This window comes from Crocuta crocuta, unplaced genomic scaffold (genome assembly GCF_008692635.1).
Source record: "Crocuta crocuta isolate KB4526 unplaced genomic scaffold, BGI_CrCroc_1.0 scaffold124, whole genome shotgun sequence".
In the NCBI taxonomy this organism is placed as follows: domain Eukaryota; kingdom Metazoa; phylum Chordata; class Mammalia; order Carnivora; family Hyaenidae; genus Crocuta; species Crocuta crocuta.
Genome location: NW_027551573.1, coordinates 8665600 through 8683778, shown reverse-complemented (window position 1 = coordinate 8683778; position 18179 = coordinate 8665600). Strand labels below are relative to the sequence as shown.

Genomic DNA, 18179 nt, shown 5'->3' with positions numbered 1-18179 from the left:
AAAGACCTCAACTCCACTCTGTCTGAGCTCACTTCCAGCTTTAAGTGCCAGCTACACACTTGAGACCCAAATACATCCCCAGGCCCATCCTTCCCCCTCATCGCCAGATCCTACACTCAAGTGACCACTCAAGTTCCAAGAGGCATCCCAAACTTACGGCCAAAACCAAGCTCGAGCACCCCTCCCCCGTCGTACCAGAGCCGCCGCTCCCAGGACGCCGCGGCACCCAGCTGCCCACCTCTGGTCACCCAGCTGCCACTGGAGCCTTGGAGTCACGCGTCCTTCCTCTCCTTTCCTCGCCCGGACGTCCAATCAGTGGCACATTCCATAGGACCTACCTCCCAAAGAAATTCCTAATCTGGGGAGCCCGGAGTGGGGGGCTCAGGTGGCTAATCCGATTCCTGATTTCCACTCGGGTCATGATCTCACAACTCCAGAGTTCAAGGCTATGTTGGGCCCTGCGCTGACAGTGTGGAGCCTCCTTGGAATTCTCTCTCTGCCCCTCCTCAATGCACTCTCTCTCTTTCCAAACATATAAATTAACATTTAAAAAAATCTTAATCTGACATCTTCTTCACCTCCTGGGGCCCAGCCCCCATCATCTCCCACCTGGGTGAGGACGTATGTCCCCTTCCCTCTTGTCCATACACAGCCAAAGGGATCCCTTCTCCCTTCTGCCCCCAGAATCCGTTCAATTCCCAATAAAATCCACTGTCCACCATGATTCCAGACGTGAGCTGCTTGCTGCCTGCCTCTCTCCCTCACCACCGTGATGTCCCCTCCCCATCTCCCTGGCCTCACCTCTCCCCACTTGCTCACCTCTCCCCACTGGCTCACTCTACCCGGACCACAGGGACATCCCTTCTGTCCATCCACAGCCGGGAACACCTGGAATGCCCTCTGTGGGGCTCACACCCTCTCTCCCCAAATGCCCCTCCTGAGCACAGAGGCCTCTGTGACGCCCCCTCCTCCCCACCACCCCATCACTCTCTAAGTGACCACCCTGCTGGTCACGTCCCAGCAAAACACATTATATATTTGTTCATATACTTTGCCAGCACCATGCCCCGCACCAGAATGCCAGCACCGTGCACACCAGGGACTATGGTGGCCGCTTCACCGCCCAGGACAGTGCCCAGCACTCACTAGGCGCACAGTAACACCTGTGACTGAGCGAATACAAGCTGTCAGGATCTTGCCAGGTGACACAGGCTCCCAGCCATTCACTGGTGTCCAAGGGCAGTCCTGCCACACCCGCACTGATCCTCATCCAGCAGCCAATGAGCAGGTGGTCAGACGCTCAGTAGAACTTCCTGGTGGTGTACATTCTGTGAAACTGCCCATCAGTAAATAAAGCGGAGCATGAGCCTTGTGTTGGATTACTGGGGGGGCGGGGGGAGGGAAAAATGGCCCATAGTGGCAAGGGAGGCAGAGCCTCTGAACAGTTAAGGGACTGGGACAGGTTGGCACTTGGTCCTTTACAGACTCCGTAGGACAGGACAGGGGTTCATGGAGACGGGAGACACGTGTGCAAAGGCTGCACAGAGAGGAGGGACGGGGATGCTCTAGAGCAGGGTGGGGACATTCTGGGAGGGGGACACAGTCAAGGCATGGGTTAGAATAGGAGGAAACTCCAGGAACAGGCCATGCGGGGACTTGTGGAGTCCCCAGTCGCACCTCAACTCTTCAGCTACATGTACCGGTGAGACCCTCCACAGGGACCACCCTGCCTCAGGGCACCATGACTTCCCGAGGCACCATGACTTCTGGCCAGCCTCAGAGCTGGGCCCGGAGCATGGGGCTCCGGACTCCCCGTCTAGTGCTCCAACTTCCCTACTCCCCAGGCTCTTTGTCTGCTGCCCCAGCTACCAGCCCAGACCTTGACCTGAGCCCTGAAGGCCATCATGCTGCGAAGCCTGAGGTCAAGGGCCCTTCTCTCCTGCCTTCCAGCAGCAGGAGGTTAAGGCACCCAAGCCCCTGCCTCCACAACCCCCCAGGCTGAGGGTGGAGGGGCGCTGCCTGGTTGGAGGAGCCATGGGGCTGGGTGGGGAAGAGCAGCCAGCCACTCTCCCCAACACCAGACAGGCTCCTTTTAGGGAAACCTGCCTCAGTCACAATAGGCACCCCCCAGGGGGTCCACCCCAGGACCTGGGCTGGGGGTGGTGCCAGAGGGAGGCCCCAAGGAGAACACCCAGGATGAGACCATTTAGCGCCCATCACACACCCCTGCCCTTGTATGTGGGCCCGCACACCACCCTTCACCCTTGCTGTCCCTTGACGGATCCGTCCGTCAGACACAGGCCCTTCCCTGGTACTCTGGGTGAAGTCCCCGTTTGGGGGTGAGGTGGGGGGGGTGCCAAGTTCTAAAGTCGGCCCATGAGGCAAAAATGTCACCTGCCCCGAGCTACAGCTGCCGTGACTTGGGATACACAAGTGAGGATAATGGCTACACGGTGCTTGGCTCCTATGTCCGGCGTGAGGGAGGAAGACACCCATCTCAAACCCCAGAGTCACAGCCACCTGAAGGGCCACACACACCCCCACCTGAGGGAGCAGCAGATTCTCACCCACCTCTCAGGCTCACTCACGCAGCTCCAGTGACTATAATTGCCAACTCTTTTTAAATTGTTATTGCCTTCTTTATTTGGGCAAATGTGTATCCTAATTGGGAGAAGTTAAATGAACTAGTAATGACCTAGAAGTATGCACGTACTGCTGTCAACAAGGTAGGGAGGTGGGAGGGATCAGATGGGCTGTGCTACAGTGCAACTCTACCACAGACTTGCTGTGTGACACTGGGCAAGGCCCCTAGCCTCTCTGATGCTCAATGTCTGCATATGGGAAATAGGTATGATATCAAAGTGCTGCTTCAAAGATTCAAAGAGATAGTGCCTGTGGAAATGTAGCTTGAGGGAGGTGGAGAGGGCACAGAGACAAGCACACAGGCCCCAGGGACAGAGAGGGCCAAATTCAGATCCTAGCCTGGCACTCACCAACTGGCTCACCCCAGTCTCCGCAGAACGCACACAAACTCGAGGCCAGTACCACAGGGACACATGGCAGCCAGCCACTGAAACGACACCACAGTGTCCAGCTGTGGCCTTCCCTGAGGGCTGGGCCCTCAGTGGCCCCGCCCCAGACCCCTTGGGGGTCCCCGGGCTCTGCGGCTTTGCAGGAATCAGGGGCTTTGGCTGCAATCCCAGGCTGGTCGTCTCTTTTCTTTCTCTGTCCACATTTGGGGAAGGCATTTCCTCTTTCTCGGGGCCTGCGGGTCAGGTTTCCACCCAGATGGAAAGTCCCACCCAGGGGCCCCCAATGGAGAGCTCACCATGGAAACTTCACGGGGTGCCTGCCAGACACAGGAGCAAGTGGCCACTGGCAAGCCTTCCCGGGGCCAAGCGCGCAGTTCTGCCAACCGGAAGGGGGAAGGGACGGGAGGGGGCCCCAGCTGGACTTACAGCTCAGGCACAGAACAGTGTTGACACGTACAAAGAGTGGGTGAGTGTGAGCGAGTTTGGGTTTGTGTGTGTGCATTTAGGCATGCATGTCTGCAGAGAGACCCCAAATTAGCCCCGGCTCTCAGTCCCCCTAACTCTTCTGATGCTGTTCAGAGGGACTGTGTCCCTCCCGGAGGCCAGATTCTACTCAGATAAGATGGGTAAACACAATAATCCTATAAAAAGGGAACAAAGGGTGGATATTGCTGGATGAACCTGCAGCCACTATACAAACCATGCCCAGATTACAGTCTGGGCAGAGGGGCCAGGGGAGGTGACGCCATCTCCTGAGCTGGTGAGCTCCAAACATAAGAATATTCTGAACAGAGCTCCCCAAACTGTGTTCCAAGACGTCATGAGCTGGGGATGGGTGGTCCTCAAAAATAGGTAAGGGGTATTTTCTGAAGTCAAAAGCTAGAGGAGCCCTCCCGGAGACTCACAGTAATCATGGGCACGTCAAGGACTGTTCAAGGTCCCACTTTGAAGAACCCCGTTGAATTGCATTTAACCAGGCACTCGGGAAAGTAACCTGAGCAGCTGCCCCAGGATGCAACTTGGCTTTGCCCAGCTCCCTCCAGGCTGCGCTGCTCGTACATCCACGGCTGTGCTGTGCACTTAGGCCGTGAGCGTTCTTCCGGGGTCAATTTAAGAAAGAATTCTAGGAAAGTTGTTTCTGTATCGTGTGCCAAATTGTTACTGAGACAGTGGCTGTTATTTGTTCAATGATTAATGAGGATCCGCACAGTAAATTCCTCAGCATTTAGTGCCAGGGGAAAACATTTGTCCGTCCCCAGCACATAAATCAGAAAGTATGGCCGCCCCCTCATCCTATTTCTCTTTTGGCCGAAGCTGCCAGGAAGCTCACCTGCATAGTGACCCTTACCTTGGGCTTCTGACATAATTAGTTCTTTCATCTATTATTCTAGCTCCTCGGTGATGTACGGGCCACCTAGTCTCGTCTCATTCATAATACCCAGAGCCAGCGTCTAGAGGTGCTCGCTGTACGCTGGGCACCGTGCTGAACACATCACCTCTACATTCTCATTTACCCTTGTAACGATGCCACAAGGTAGGGCTTCGGTATCCTCACTTTACAGATCGGGAAACCGAGTTCTGAGAAGGTGAGTCACTTAGTCAAGTCCGTCCTCACAGCTCATGAGTGAATACTGCTGCTTGTTTTCTCCTCAATCTAGAATGCGAGTCCTGGAGAGCTGGGGGCCAGCGCATCCTTGGGGCCCTCGTGAGGTACAGACACCTGCTAATCAGGTACTGAACAAACTGGTGGGGGATCCAGCACTGAAACAAAGCTCTGTTTGCTTCAAAACCCACGCTCTGACTCCTGTTTGTTTTTTCTCCAATCTTTACGGCTTGGCAAACCTAACCCTGACCTTTGCCTTAAACATAACCCTACTCCTAACCCTCATCCTGACCTCAGGCTTCAAGGTAACCTTAAGCACAGTACTAAATCTAAACTGCACTTCTAGCACAATCCCAGATGACTTCATTAACAACCGATACAATGCTGCCTGCCCGGCCTCGTCCGTTCTGTGGGGCGAGCGAGCGCTCCGGCCACAAAGCCTAGGCTTCCAGCGCAGATGGTGGGAGCATGTGGGCCCTGCAGCAGGGAGAGGTCAGCAGAGCCGGGGGTCGGGTCGCCCCCTCTGGGGAGCCCGGGCAGACCTGAGCAGGGCAGGCCTCGCCACGCAGGCCAGGAGCAGCAGACGGTGCGGCAGGCACGTCGCGCTGGCCCCCTGCTCGCAGAAGCGGCTACTCTGGCCTAGGAGGGCCAGCCCCGCGGGTGGGGAGGAGATGCCGTGCCCCGCTTCCTGCCCATGTGCGGCTGGCGAGGAGCCCCACAGCCAGCACAGGAAATAACAGGGGCCCCCAGAGGCCGTCCGTGCAGGCCCAGCTCCGAGGCCGCCCAGGGAGGGAAGGAGGCCATTGTCGGTCTTTGTTTCAGTTTCCCCAGCATCGCCTGGGCTCCAAGAGGCCCCAGGGAGCTAACAAAGCTTCTCCCCCAACCCGCAGCTGTCCAGCCTCTCTCACCCGACCCTGGGGACAGGCCCACCAGGCCCCCAGACTCTTAAAGTGGCAGGTGCAGGGTGGAAATGAAGTCATGTCCAAGTTAGGCATGCAGGGGGTGGGGGCGCATGCGGGCCAGAGCAGCCCAGGCAGGCGACAGACAGATGGGCCCTGGGGTCTGTGTCTGCACCCGGGTCAGCCCAGCACTGGGTCCAACAGCAGGGGTTCGAATCCTTGGATGGAAAGGATGTCTAAGGCACTTAGGGCACAACAAAGAAACCAAAGAAAGAAAACAGCACGAACACCCACATGAGAGGGGGCACTGTCTCCATCCCTAAAGACAGATACCCCAGAAGCAGGATGTCCCTGCTCATTTNGTCTCTCTTTGTGCACATATTTTAAGTGCGTGCATATGTGCACTGCGTGCATGTGGGCATGTGTTAGTGCACTCATATATGTGTGTGTGCACACTTGTGTTTGTGTGCATGTGTGTGCACGTATGGGCACATGTGAGGTATGGAGGGCCACATATATGAATGTGTGTGTGCACTGTGTGCACGTGGGGGGTAACGTGGCTGTGTGTGCATGTGTGTGCACGTATGGGCACATGTGAGGTATGGAGGGCCACATATATGAATGTGTGTGTGCACCTCACGCATGTGGGGGGGAGGAGTAACGTGGATGTGTGTGCATGTGCACCAATGTGTGTATACATGTGTCTTGCAGGTACGGGGGGGGGTGTGAGTGTGTGCACATGAAGGTGTGAGCACATGCGCCTATGTCTATGAGTAGGGAATCTGTGTGCTGTGTGTGCACACACCTGCACCCACAGTGGCTGGTAAGTGAACCGTCACTGCTGAGCAGTATCGGGCTTCTGCTCACCAGCGGTCACTCGTTCCCGCACTAGCCCTGGCAACCCCTCACTAGCGGGATGTCACCATAGTGACCTCATTAGGGCTCTGAGCACATCCTCTAGCGTGTCTCCACAAGCACACATTACATCTCCCCTGAGTCCTGGCCACTGAATTAGCAACAACTGATGAAACCAATCCAGGCTCAAATCCCTGCTCTGGCCCCACCAGCTCTGAAACCCTGCACCCGCGTCTCAACCGCTCTGAGCCTCAACTGCTCACCTGTGAGATGGGAATAGCAGCACTTCCTACGACTTGTGGCTCAGGAGGGCTGAACGAGATAATGCATGCTGGAGCCCAGTCTTATGCCTGCCACCAGTGCGTGCTCACTTAGATGGTTTTTACGTTCTCTTGTTAATGTTACTACAGTTGCTGACAGTAATAATGAGTTGCTGAAAATACAACAGTGAGCAAAATCTGGCACTGCCCTGCCTCTCCAGCCTTGCGGGCCTTGCAAAGTATTTGTGTCCTATTTACTCTCCTATTTACTGAATTCAGTATCAGTATGATGTTCTAACTACTACCAAGTATGGCCAGCAGCCATCAATTAAAGCAATCAACCACAAGGAAGGAAAAAAGGATGATCACTGTGAGCAAAATAATGTTTTTGTGAACCAGTCAGGTTAGGCTACTACACACGTGGAGAGGTATGTGTGTGTGCACATGCAAACACACACCAGCACCTGCCTGCACACTCAAGGACTTTAAGAGAACGTCAGCTGAGAGGATAGCAGCCTAACCCCCGTGGGCCACTGCAGCCTCCAGCGGACGCGGGCTGACGCAGTACTGACCAGACCCAACCCAGGAGCAAGGGCCTACAGAGTGCCCGCCCAGGAAGCCAGGAGTGGCTGGGCAGCATGACTGGGCTGACCTTGGCCATTTCCTGCTGGGCACCAACCCTCAGCTGCACAGTTGGTGCGTCGAGCCCTGCCCAGGGAAGGAGCCTGCNGGCCAGCACCCCGCCCCCCCTTAGCCTTCTCCACTTAGGAAATGAGCAATTCCCCACACACCATGGCCAGCGTGAGTGACAACTCAGTCCCAACACAGCCCTGGCCACCATAGTGATGCCTAGAGACTGCCAGTTAAGACCTTGGAGGGAGGCATCTGGGCCTCCTCTACCACCCTCCCAGATCTGAGCTCAGAGCTAAGCTCTAGTCCAAACCCCCATCAATGTGTTAATCGATAGCAAGAATAAAAGTACAGAGCACCATGTGCCACCCTAGGAAGCTAAGGCTAGCCTACATGCGTCCCCTCATACAGTCCTCACGACGGTCTAGGAAGACAATTACCCCCATTTTAGATGAGTAAATGGAAGCACAGAGAAGTCAAGTAACTTACTCAAGGTCTCACAGAGCCACTAAGTATCTGGAGCCCAAACCCAATTCTTGCTCTTTACAACATGAACAAATTTCAGGCCCTGAACTTCCAAGGGCTAATACGGACGAAGAGGCAGAGGTGAAGTTTTCCACCTTGGCAAGCGTTTGCCAGGTACCTGCAAGTAACCAAGCCAGGCTGGGCCCTGAGAACACAGAGAACGAGACACGGTCACTGCCTGAAGAGACAAGCGGAGCAGCAAAGTGACCAGGCATGTCCAGAAGGAAGGTCATAACCAAGCAAAAGGCAATGAAGGCCAGGCTCAGGGTAGCCCCCAAGGCTGAAGGGTACAAAGGAAGGTGCAATAATTATGAGACAGCTATCACAGCATACTTCTTGGAGGAGGTGTTATTTAGGCTGAGCTTTGAAGGATGAGCTCCATAGACAGAGGGCCCAGCTAGATAAAAAAGTCAAGGGGAGCAGGTAAGAGCACTGAACTCCTCAAACGCTCTAAGTCTTCATTATTGAGACTGGTGTGTGGTCCAGCAGCATCAACACCACCTGGGGAGCTGGTTAGACATGCAGAATCTCAGGACCCACCCAGACCTACTGAGTCAGAATTCACATTTTCACAAGATCACCAGATCTGCATGTACATTCATGTTTGAGCAGAGCTGGGGTTAACCACACCTGGACAGTGCAGCGAAACCTCCCTAAAGTCACAAGGCACAATGTCATCAACATGCCCACGTGCCCACACCCACTTACACACCTGCCTGAGACTGCTTTATAGCCAGGCTCCAAGTCCCCAAAGAGGCCGCTGCTTTCCACTGTCCACCAGTGGGGTCCTTGGGACTTAGAGTGGGGCTGACATCGCAGAGACTCGTCACGGACCTCAGGGAGCACCGTAGCCTGGAGAAAGTAGGATCAGCCCCTCCCCCATTAAAAACCTCATGACCGATGCCCTCCGAAAAGCCCAACACACTGGGAAGAGGAGAATGGGATCCGGGGCTCGCTGGGATGGCCAGCACGACCAGCAGGGCTGGAAGCAGCGACCGCAGGGCAAGGAGCAGGGGACGCCGCCAGAGCAGCCGCTGTGCGCTGGGCTGCAGGTACAAGACAAATTACAGAGTCCTTGCCTCTGAGAAAGCCCAAGTCCGCCCCAGAGGTGAAAACCCACAAGACAAGCCCCACTCCATGGTTTCACTCCAGCGAAAACGTCAGCCAGGCTAGAGGGGAGAAAAGGAGTCCAGAGAGAGAGACGCCACACACACATCTCCCCTTGCACACCCTGGGCACGGGCATACACATGCACACGCATGCATGGGCTCTGCACACACATGTTCACAGAGGAAGACATTACATTACAGCCCAGCAGGGGCCCCTGGCTGGTCCAGAGGAAAGGGTGGGCAGGAAACGCCACATCTCCCTTGGCCCCGGGGGTCCAAGATGCTGCACGGAGGGGTGCAAAGGGCCCAGGGTCCCCGGGGCTCTGAGTCAGGGCTACGGGACCTGGGCCCACCCACACGAATACACACATGTACACAGGTATGTACCTCCACGTGCATGTAGGGCACCGATGCCCCACACCTCATGGGCTACTCACCATGGTAACAGAGTAGCCACCTCTCAGCGCCAGTCACCCCCTGAAGGTTTCTAGACCTCCTGTGCTGGTCCGGGAAGCAGCTCTAACAAAGGCCCAGGCCCACTGGCCTGGCCGGGGGTCTGAGGCGCACAGCAGCCGGCGCACACCTGCCACGCTCCCCCGGTGAGCTCGGGGCCACCGCGCCTTCCTGCCCAGCCTGCCTGGTTCCTCTCAGCTCAACTCCCCACAGGCGCCCCGGCCGAGCTAATGAGAAACTCCCCAGCCGGCCCCACATAAAGCCGCACTTCATAAGTCTTTAAAACACTGGGAAATTATACATCCACTTAGACCTTTTCTGCTCTTTTAAAAAGTCCCCTGGTCCACATCGAGAAGATGACTAGGTTGGGGGCTCAAGCTCAAGAGGTGGGCAGCACCAGCTAACAGTGCTGGAGCCGGAGGAAGCCTGGGCCTTCCGTCCTCGGCCACAGGATCACGGCCAGGCGGCCGGGACAGGCTGGCTGACGAGCCCCAGGAGGACGGCCACTCAGGACAGAACTCGAGTGAGGGATCCCAGCGAGGGGTGGGGAGAAAGAGCGGGACAGTTACTCCAGCCTCGATTTGAAAAACGAAAGAAAAAGTTAAAAGGTGCTGGAGTCCCAAAGAAAAACTGCAAAGGAGAAAAGGAGCCGCTTCGCAAAGATCCCAGGCGTCGCACTCCTTGTAAGAGTCAAAAAGGAAAAGCAGCCCACGTGTCCGACAGGAGAGGAGCGTTAAGAAAATGTACGCCCCCCCACCCGGATGCAGCTTCTCAGCCAGAAGGTTATGGGGGTCCAGGGCTGCCTGAAGCTCGGGTCTAACAGGGGGCGGGGGTGACGTGGGATCCGCGGGCGGTTCACCCTGGATCTCCATGGGACGGAGCTGGAAAAGGGGCCGAGAGAGACACAAGCAGCAGGAGTGTGGGAGCACAAGGTTGTAGGTGGGGTTCCTATGAAGTAGTTGAAATAATAAATACGCACTCTAAGAAAACACAAGTGGGGGAGGGGGCAGCTCTGAGAAGGCTCAGAAGTACAGGCTGGGCTGCCTGGAGGGGCCTTGACTTCTCGCGTGCAAGGCCCACCTTTCCAGACATTTCCATCCACTTCACAACGGGGGGGAGGGGGCTGCTACATTCGTCAGGAGTCGGGACCCTGACCACTGTCCCTGACCCTCTGCTTACCGAGTGCCGGTCTGAAGGAAAACAGGAGGCTTCAGCACCCCTTGGGTGCCCCCGGATACCAGCCACCCTGATGCTGCTCTAATCTCCCACCCGAGCAGGTCCCAAAGCCTACAGCCCTAATATCAGCCTCCGCTGCAAACCGTACCCATGCCCAACACTTAGGTATGGTCATGAGCAGGGGCCCGGCAGGCCAGTGGGCTGTGCCTGGGCGGGTGGGAGTCCCCACAGGGAGCCTGGCCCGCAGGGTTTTCCTGGCCTTTGAGATGGCCAATGTGGCCAAGGCCTCCAAAACATGCAGCTCCTCTCCTTCCGGGCAGCAAACCAGGAAGCCTGGCCCTAGCTAGCCGCTTCCGCCTGACCCTGGAGGGACCGGGGCACAGAGCTGAGCCCCTCACAACGCTTCTGGATTCCCTCTAAAAATGAAGAGCCTGGACAACATCTTCACAGGCAGCTCCGCCACTTACAGCTTTGGTGCTACGTTCATGCCTGCACGGCTGGGGTTCAGACCCTGGCTCAGCCACTTTCTGGTTGTGTGGCTTTAAAACAAGTCACTAGAGGGGCGCCTGGGTGGCTTAGTCGGTTAAGCGTCCGACTTTCGCTTAGGTCATGATCTCGCGGTTCGTGGGTTCGAGCCCCGGGTCGGGCTCTGTGCTGACTGCCAGCTCAGAGCCTGGAGCCTGTTTCAGTCTGTGACTCCCTCTCTCTCTGACCCTCCTCTGCTCACGCTCTCTCTCTCTCTCTCTCCTAGAAATAAATAAAAAATATTTAAAAAAAAAGTTTAAAAAAAAATAAAATAAAATAAAACAAGTCACTAGCATCTCTGTGCCTCAGTTTCTGTACGTCGAAAGCACCAAGAAGGAGGCCTGGCTCCTAGAAGTAGCTCGTCAATGAGATGGATGGTGCCATTAGCCAGGACAACGAGACCTGTCATGTGGCAGGAAAGGCCCCAAACTCCCGTCACACCATGGAGTCTCGGGCCATCACAAACAACTAATTATATCAAGTGTTTCCAGCCACACGTGTGTCTGTCACCAGAAATAAACCTGGCGAACCTGCCCAGACACTGACAATGAGCACAGGTCAACAGAGTATTTCCCACTCCAGACCACCCCCAGACCCTCCTCCCACTGCACCCCCAGCATGCTCCAGAGCAGCCATGTTGGAAGGAAGCTCAAGTTGTCCCAAAACCCGGCCCAGAGAGGTGGAAGTTTCCAGTGAGACTATGATCAGACAGTTATACAGAGATGTGTCCCTTCTGCCCCCAATCAAACTTGGTGACCAGAGCAAGGGAGGCAAAGCTCCGTTTGTTTGGGTTGGTTCACTGAAAGCCCACAGTGTAGGGCTCACGATTATCTCCGCACCAGCCACGTGGAGACTGCATGCAGAAGGGCTTGAGGGAAGAGGGGAAAAAACGCTGAAGGGAAGGCAGGCATCCTCACTGCGAGGGGCTATGCAGGAAGATGGGAAGTTGGTGGGAGTGCAGGGCTGGAGACAGAGAGGCCCCCTGGGAAAGCCACACTTAGCAACCTCCTACTAGGTGACCAGGCTGAAACCATCTGGCAGAAGGCCTTTCTGTGGCCTGGACATTTCGTTTCAATATGGACTGTCCAAAATAAGATACCACTTCACACTGAGGAAGGCTAGAATAAAAGCGTAAAAAAATTTTTTTTAAATTTAAAAAGGGAAAATAACAAGTGTTGGTGAGGATGTGGAGAAAATGGAACTCACACATTACTGGCAAGAGTATGAAATGCTGCCACTGCTGTGGAAAACAGTCTGGCAGTTCCTCACAAAGCTAAACATAGAGTTACCACATGACCCAGCAATTCCGCTCCCTGGTATATGCCTCCAAAACCAGAAACGAGTATCCAATCAAACACTGGCACACAGAAGTTCACAGCAGCACAATTCACAAAAGCTAAAGGGAAGAAACAACCCACACATCCATTAACAGATGAACAAATAAACAAAATGTGGTATGTCCATACAGTAAAAGATTATTCAGCCGTAAAAAAAGAAGGAAGGGCTGATATAGGCTACAATTCGGATAAACCTTGAAAATATGAAGAATAAATGGAAGAAGCTGGTCAGTAAGGACTACGTATTATATGACTCCTTCTACAGAGAAAGTCGTTCAGTGGGTGCTTAAGGGCTGGAGTTGATGAAAGGATAGAAGGTGACACCCAAGGGGACAAGGCTTCTTTCTGAGGTCACGAAAGTGCTCCAAGTTGACTATAGTGGTGGGGAGACGTGTCTCTGAATATATGCAAAGCCACTGAATTGTGCACACTCAGCGAGTGCATTATATGATGTGTAAATCATAACTCAATATATCTGCCTTAAAACAATAGGAGTTACGGGGCTCCTGGATGGCTCAGTGAGTTGGGTGTCCGACTTCAGCTCAGGTCATGATCTCACGGTTGGTGGGTTCAAGCCCCACATCAGGCTCTGTGCTGACAGCTCAGAGCCTGGAGCCTACTTCGGGTTCTATGTCTCCCTCTCTCTCTCTGCTCCACCCCCACTCACACTCTCTCAAAAATAAACATTAACAAAACTTTTTTTAAACAATAGGAGTTACTACCTTTTTTAATCTAAGGATTTAATGCAAAAATTCAGCTCTCTGTTCTCTTTTTAAAAAACTCAGGGGCACCTGGGTGGCTCAGTCTGTTAAGCGTCCGACTTCTGCTCCAGTCATGATCTTGCGGTTCGTGGGCTCGAGCCCCACGTCGGGCTCTGTGCTGACAGCTAGCTCAGAGCCTGGAGCCTGCTTCAGATTCTGTATCTACCTCTTTCTCTGCCCCTCCCGTCACACACACACACACACACACACACACACACACACACTCTCTCTCTCTCTCTCTCTCTCTCACTCTCTCTCTCTCAAAAATAAACATTTTTTTAAAAATAATTAATTAATTAATAATTTTTAAAACTCAAATGAGGAGTGCTTAGGTGGCTCCATTGCTCAAGCTGTCAACTTGATTTCAGGTCAGGTCATGATCTCACAATTCGTGAGTTCGAACCCCACATCAGACTCCAAGCTGACAGCTCAGATCCTGCCTGGGATTCTTTCTTCCCCTCTCTCTGCTCCTCCCCTGCTCATGCTCTCTCTCTCTCTCTCTCTCAACTTTTTAAGCAAATAAATAAAAATAAACAGGGGCACCTGGGTGGCTCAGCCATTTAATATCCAACTTCAGCTCAGGTCATGATCTCACAGCTTGTGAGGTCGAGCCCCGCATCAGGCTCTGTGCTGACAGCTTGGAGCCTGGAGCCTGCTTCAGATTCTGTGTGTCCCTCTCTCTCTACTCCTCTCCCACTCATTCTCTGTCTCTCAAAGTAAATAAGCATTAAAAAATTTTTAAATAAACAAATAAATGAAAATTCAGATGACCTGGCAATCCTGGCCCCGGCGCCCTGGCACCGTCGGCAGGCGCTAAGGGACTGCTGCCCCTGTAGACGGCCTGAGCCACAGTTCACCACAGACCCTCCCCAGCCTCCCTCCCTCACCTGTGCCACAGGCCAGAATCAGGACAGGTAGGACTCCTGTGGGACTATCACACCCATTTTATGGGTGAGAAAAATCAGAACGCAACAGGGAATGGTTTAAAACCTCACCCCTACTGTGCACCCCATACCCAGGCTCTGAATGCAAGGCTCCATCCCAGGGCCGAGAGGCAGGAGCAGACTGGCCTGCCTGCCGCCCCCACCCCCCACGAAGCCCCCGCCAGGCCGAAGAAGCGTGCTGTGAGCCCGTCTCCCCACAGGGCCAGGCCAGGCTCTCCATCACTGTCAGGGCCCCGACGCAGGGGCACGGATGAAGCAGGCCAGGCTGTTCTCGGGGCGGTGACCACAGGGTCCCCCCGGGCAGGGAGGGCCCGAGGAGGCCAGAGGTGAGCAAAGAGCACACTGTGCATTCTGCTTCTTTATTGGAGCTCTCCATCACGCTCCCACAGCCGGGGCCAAGCGGGCAGGGGGGAAGGAAGCAGGCAGGCTGCTGAGACCCCCCACGGAAGAAGAGCTGCCCAGTGCCCTGCAGCCCTGCACTCCTCACAGTAAAATGCTGTCAGCTCACCCTGCTCACCTCACCCTGGGTCTGATGAGCCAAAATCCCTCTGTGGCCAGTACCACCAGGGACTTTCTAAAGCCACTGTGATGCCTACAGTCTCTGCTTCGCTGCCCACCTCTATGCCAGGCAGTGCAGAGGTGAAGCCACATGCTCCGGCTGCAGGAGGGCTTGGAGCTCCTTCTGCACAGCTGGTGGGCCGGGGACCGTGGCCCTGCCACCTCACAGCTCTGAGTCTCCCTCCCCCGGCCGCCAGATGAAGATGGCAATTCTCAGTGGCAGTGCCAAGGATGGAGGCTCTGTGCCCCCGTAATCTTCCCCAGCACCTGCCCCCTTCTCTGAGACGGCCAAGTGACATTTTCTCAGCTTAACGAAAAGTGTTACACCAAAGCAGCTTTAAGCAGGCCTCTGGCCCTGTCCCCCGCCAGATGGCTGCCCCTAAACCAGCCTCCGGAGAAACTTGGAGCTGCTGCTGGAAACAGCACCCACCTCCTGGGCCTGTTATGGCGGGGCAGGGAGATGGTACAGATAGAGCACTTGCTCCGGGCCTGGCGTGTACCAATAAAGGTACATGTCCAGGGCTGCCTCCCAAACGGACTCGGTCCTGCCACCCGGGAAGCCGCACCACCCCACAAGCCCCATGCTCAGGGAATACAAGCTGACTCTCCTAGCCCAAGGCCAACAAAATTGGGAAGAAAAATTTATCACATGCACACACTGTAAAAAAATCATCAGAAATGGGCCAAGGAAAACAAAACAATGCACTGCTTGGTTGTGACTTCTCCAACACCCGGGATGCTCTGCCCCATCTCTGAGCAGACAATCCAAGTCCGGCACCACAGTCCCTGAGGGCTGGAGGGGACTCCCAAAGAGTCATGTACCTCTTCCTACACACGCGTGCAGGGCCTGCTAGGCTCTTGGCTGGAAACTGACAAACCTCACAACCTCCGCTATGCCCCAGGCAGGCTGGCCATTCCACCGTGGCATCAGAGAACTGCAGACCGGCAGGGCCCCACACAGTCCCCTTGGCACCCCAGACTGGGAGACATCTCACTGCCTTAGGGATGCAGTCTGAGCACCTGACACCCTCTGCACAGGACTGTCCAACCACCACGACCAGAGCCATGCCCTCCAGCACCCCACTGCTGTTCCTGTCTGTCCTCATTGCCTCCAGCCCCACTGGGAAAGCAGCAAAGAGGCAGGACCCAATATGGACACCAAGCTGGGTGCTTTCCTGGTCCGGGGGTTTGGAGCACAGTGGGGATCCTTTCCGGTATTGGCAGAAGCCTGAGCACATGCACCCTGACATGGGTCAGGATCCCTGGAGCTTTATAATCTCCCTGCGTTTTCTCCAGCCGTGGGGAATGCATCTCCCCCGTACAGAAGGAGACACGACAGGGGCTATGCGGTCCCTTCCTCCAACCTAACCAGTGTGGACCCCAACATCTGTCTTAACCCTGGACTTTCTCCTAAGAATTCGAGCACCACCTCCTTCACTCTGGCTTCAGACAACACCTCTCCCAAGGAGAGAGCTCCTGTCACCAAGGGCCAGGCACCTGCGGACACAACAGAGCCCAAACCTGAGTTGGCCAGGATTCAACCAGGACCTTTCAGACTCATTAAGTGGTGTCCAGATTGTGCCAGAAAGAGCACTGGACAAGGAGTGTCCAGTGCTGGCTCTCCACTCCTCTTCTGTCCAATCTGTACCAGCATTTCTCAGGTTTCAGTATTTGCAAACCATCTTCATGATTTCTGCTGAACCCAAGCATTATGGACTGTAACTTACAACTGTCTACACAATGTTCTCACTTAAATGATAAGCATCATCTTAAGTCACAAATCCAACATATAACCATTCAAGTGTTAAATGTTCATATGCCTGATGCCTGACACCGCATCTCGGGAACTACTGCCCCAGAGCAGAGCTCTCTCCATACCTCAGTTTCCACACCTAGAAGACAAGGAGGTTGACCTTGATGATTCCCTAGAGTCTCCTCAGGCCCAAGAGTCTACAAGGTCTGCCTGCCTCCAGCTACCCCATGAATCCAGACCCAGTTGGTCAGGATCCCAGGACAGGGACAAAGCAGGAGAGGCTGTACCTGCTGGACCGGGAGCCATGGCCGCTGCCAAGAGAAGTGACGGCTGGATGCACAGCCAACAGGCATGAACAGCCCCCCCCAGGAGCTCCCAAGGACCCCAAAGCCAGGTCTAACCCCAAGCTCTGCAGGCAGCTCGAAATGACAGGACTGTACACTTAGAAAACTTTATCCATCCACCTCTTTTTATAGCTGGGGAAACTGAGGCAAAGAGGAGGAGCTTACGCAAGGGCAGAAGTGAGCTGAAAACCCAAGTGCCCTGACTGTCCAGTCACCCAGATCACCTGATGGCGGCCACACACCCCAGAAGTCTGAACTTCCCCTGTTACCTCCCCCTAGAGGCACATGCTCAGGCTGCCGGCCTGGGGGTGCAAAGCAGCCCCCTCTGGGAGGGAGAATATGGGAACTGTGATTCCAATCGGAGCTTAAACGCCCTATAAAAGAGGGTGTTATGCAATTAGACCGGAATGAATGTGCAATGGCACCCGTGGCAGGGAGCCTCAAAGCCTGCGTAGTCGGGGTATCCTGGCCCATCTGAATGCGCCCACAAGAAGGAAACGTGGTCCCCCAAGAGAACAGGGCAGACTAGTCTCTGTATGTAGTAGATTTTATTGACCATATGGAACTGATATAAAAATCGTGTTGCACAAGGTAGTCCGGCCTGGAGATAGGATTTCTATAACCAGCTGGGTGGCTTTCTGAGTTCCTGAGCCCACCCTCCCCCAAGACCCCCAGCAACCCCCCAGCAGCCCCTGGGCATTTACCTGATGCTGTCACGGAGGAATCCCAGGCCAGCGAGAAGTCCGAGGCCTCCCCCTCTTCAACTGAAAGAGAGAACAGAGACAGGCCTGTGAGTTTGGAAGCTGTACAAAACAAGCCATCGGGGTGAGGAACAGGGCAAGGAAGAAGGATCGCTCATGGGGGGTCCTTATAATACCCACGGTCAGGAGCAAGGAGGTAAAGCCTACAATGAGGCCTTTGTTGGTTTCATGGGGATGTAAAATAATCAGAACACAACGTGAATAGCAAGTAAGTGCTGTATTAGTATGGTTTCCCCATCCCTGTGTCCCTGGCAGACATCACAAATCAATCACAGCACTGGCTAGAACCAGATACAGCATCAGAACCTCTACACACTGCCACGGCCCACTAGTATCTATACTCAGAGTTTCCACTTGAGAGGAAGCCATTTGCCGCTCACAGGAAGGCAGCAAAGACTCAGACCTCTCCCCGATCCCACAGATACTGTCCTCCTACCAAGAGCCCCTTAAAGCACCACTGAAATGTGAAAGCTTGTTTTCACAACAAATAAGGTCACTCTCAGAGGCTGGAGAAGCATGGCGTGCTATTCCACACACTGAGACGTAACCCACAGACAGAACTTGGGACATGCTGAGGTCCAGTGGTGAACAGTCGCAGGCTGGTAACATCAGAAAGCAGCTCACCTCTGCATCCTGCCCCTGAGCCCCCAGGAC

General features: G+C 54.7%; 1 protein-coding gene across 1 annotated transcript in view; it reads right to left on the bottom strand.

The window, feature by feature from the left end:
• Positions 1 to 18179, bottom strand: part of ZNF423 (zinc finger protein 423) — a 325192-nt gene that overhangs the window by 248874 nt on the left and 58139 nt on the right. The window contains exon 2 of the mRNA XM_077751410.1: positions 17469 to 17528. The gene's annotated coding sequence lies outside the window, so the exon portion shown is untranslated. The remainder of the gene's footprint in view (positions 1 to 17468; positions 17529 to 18179) is intronic.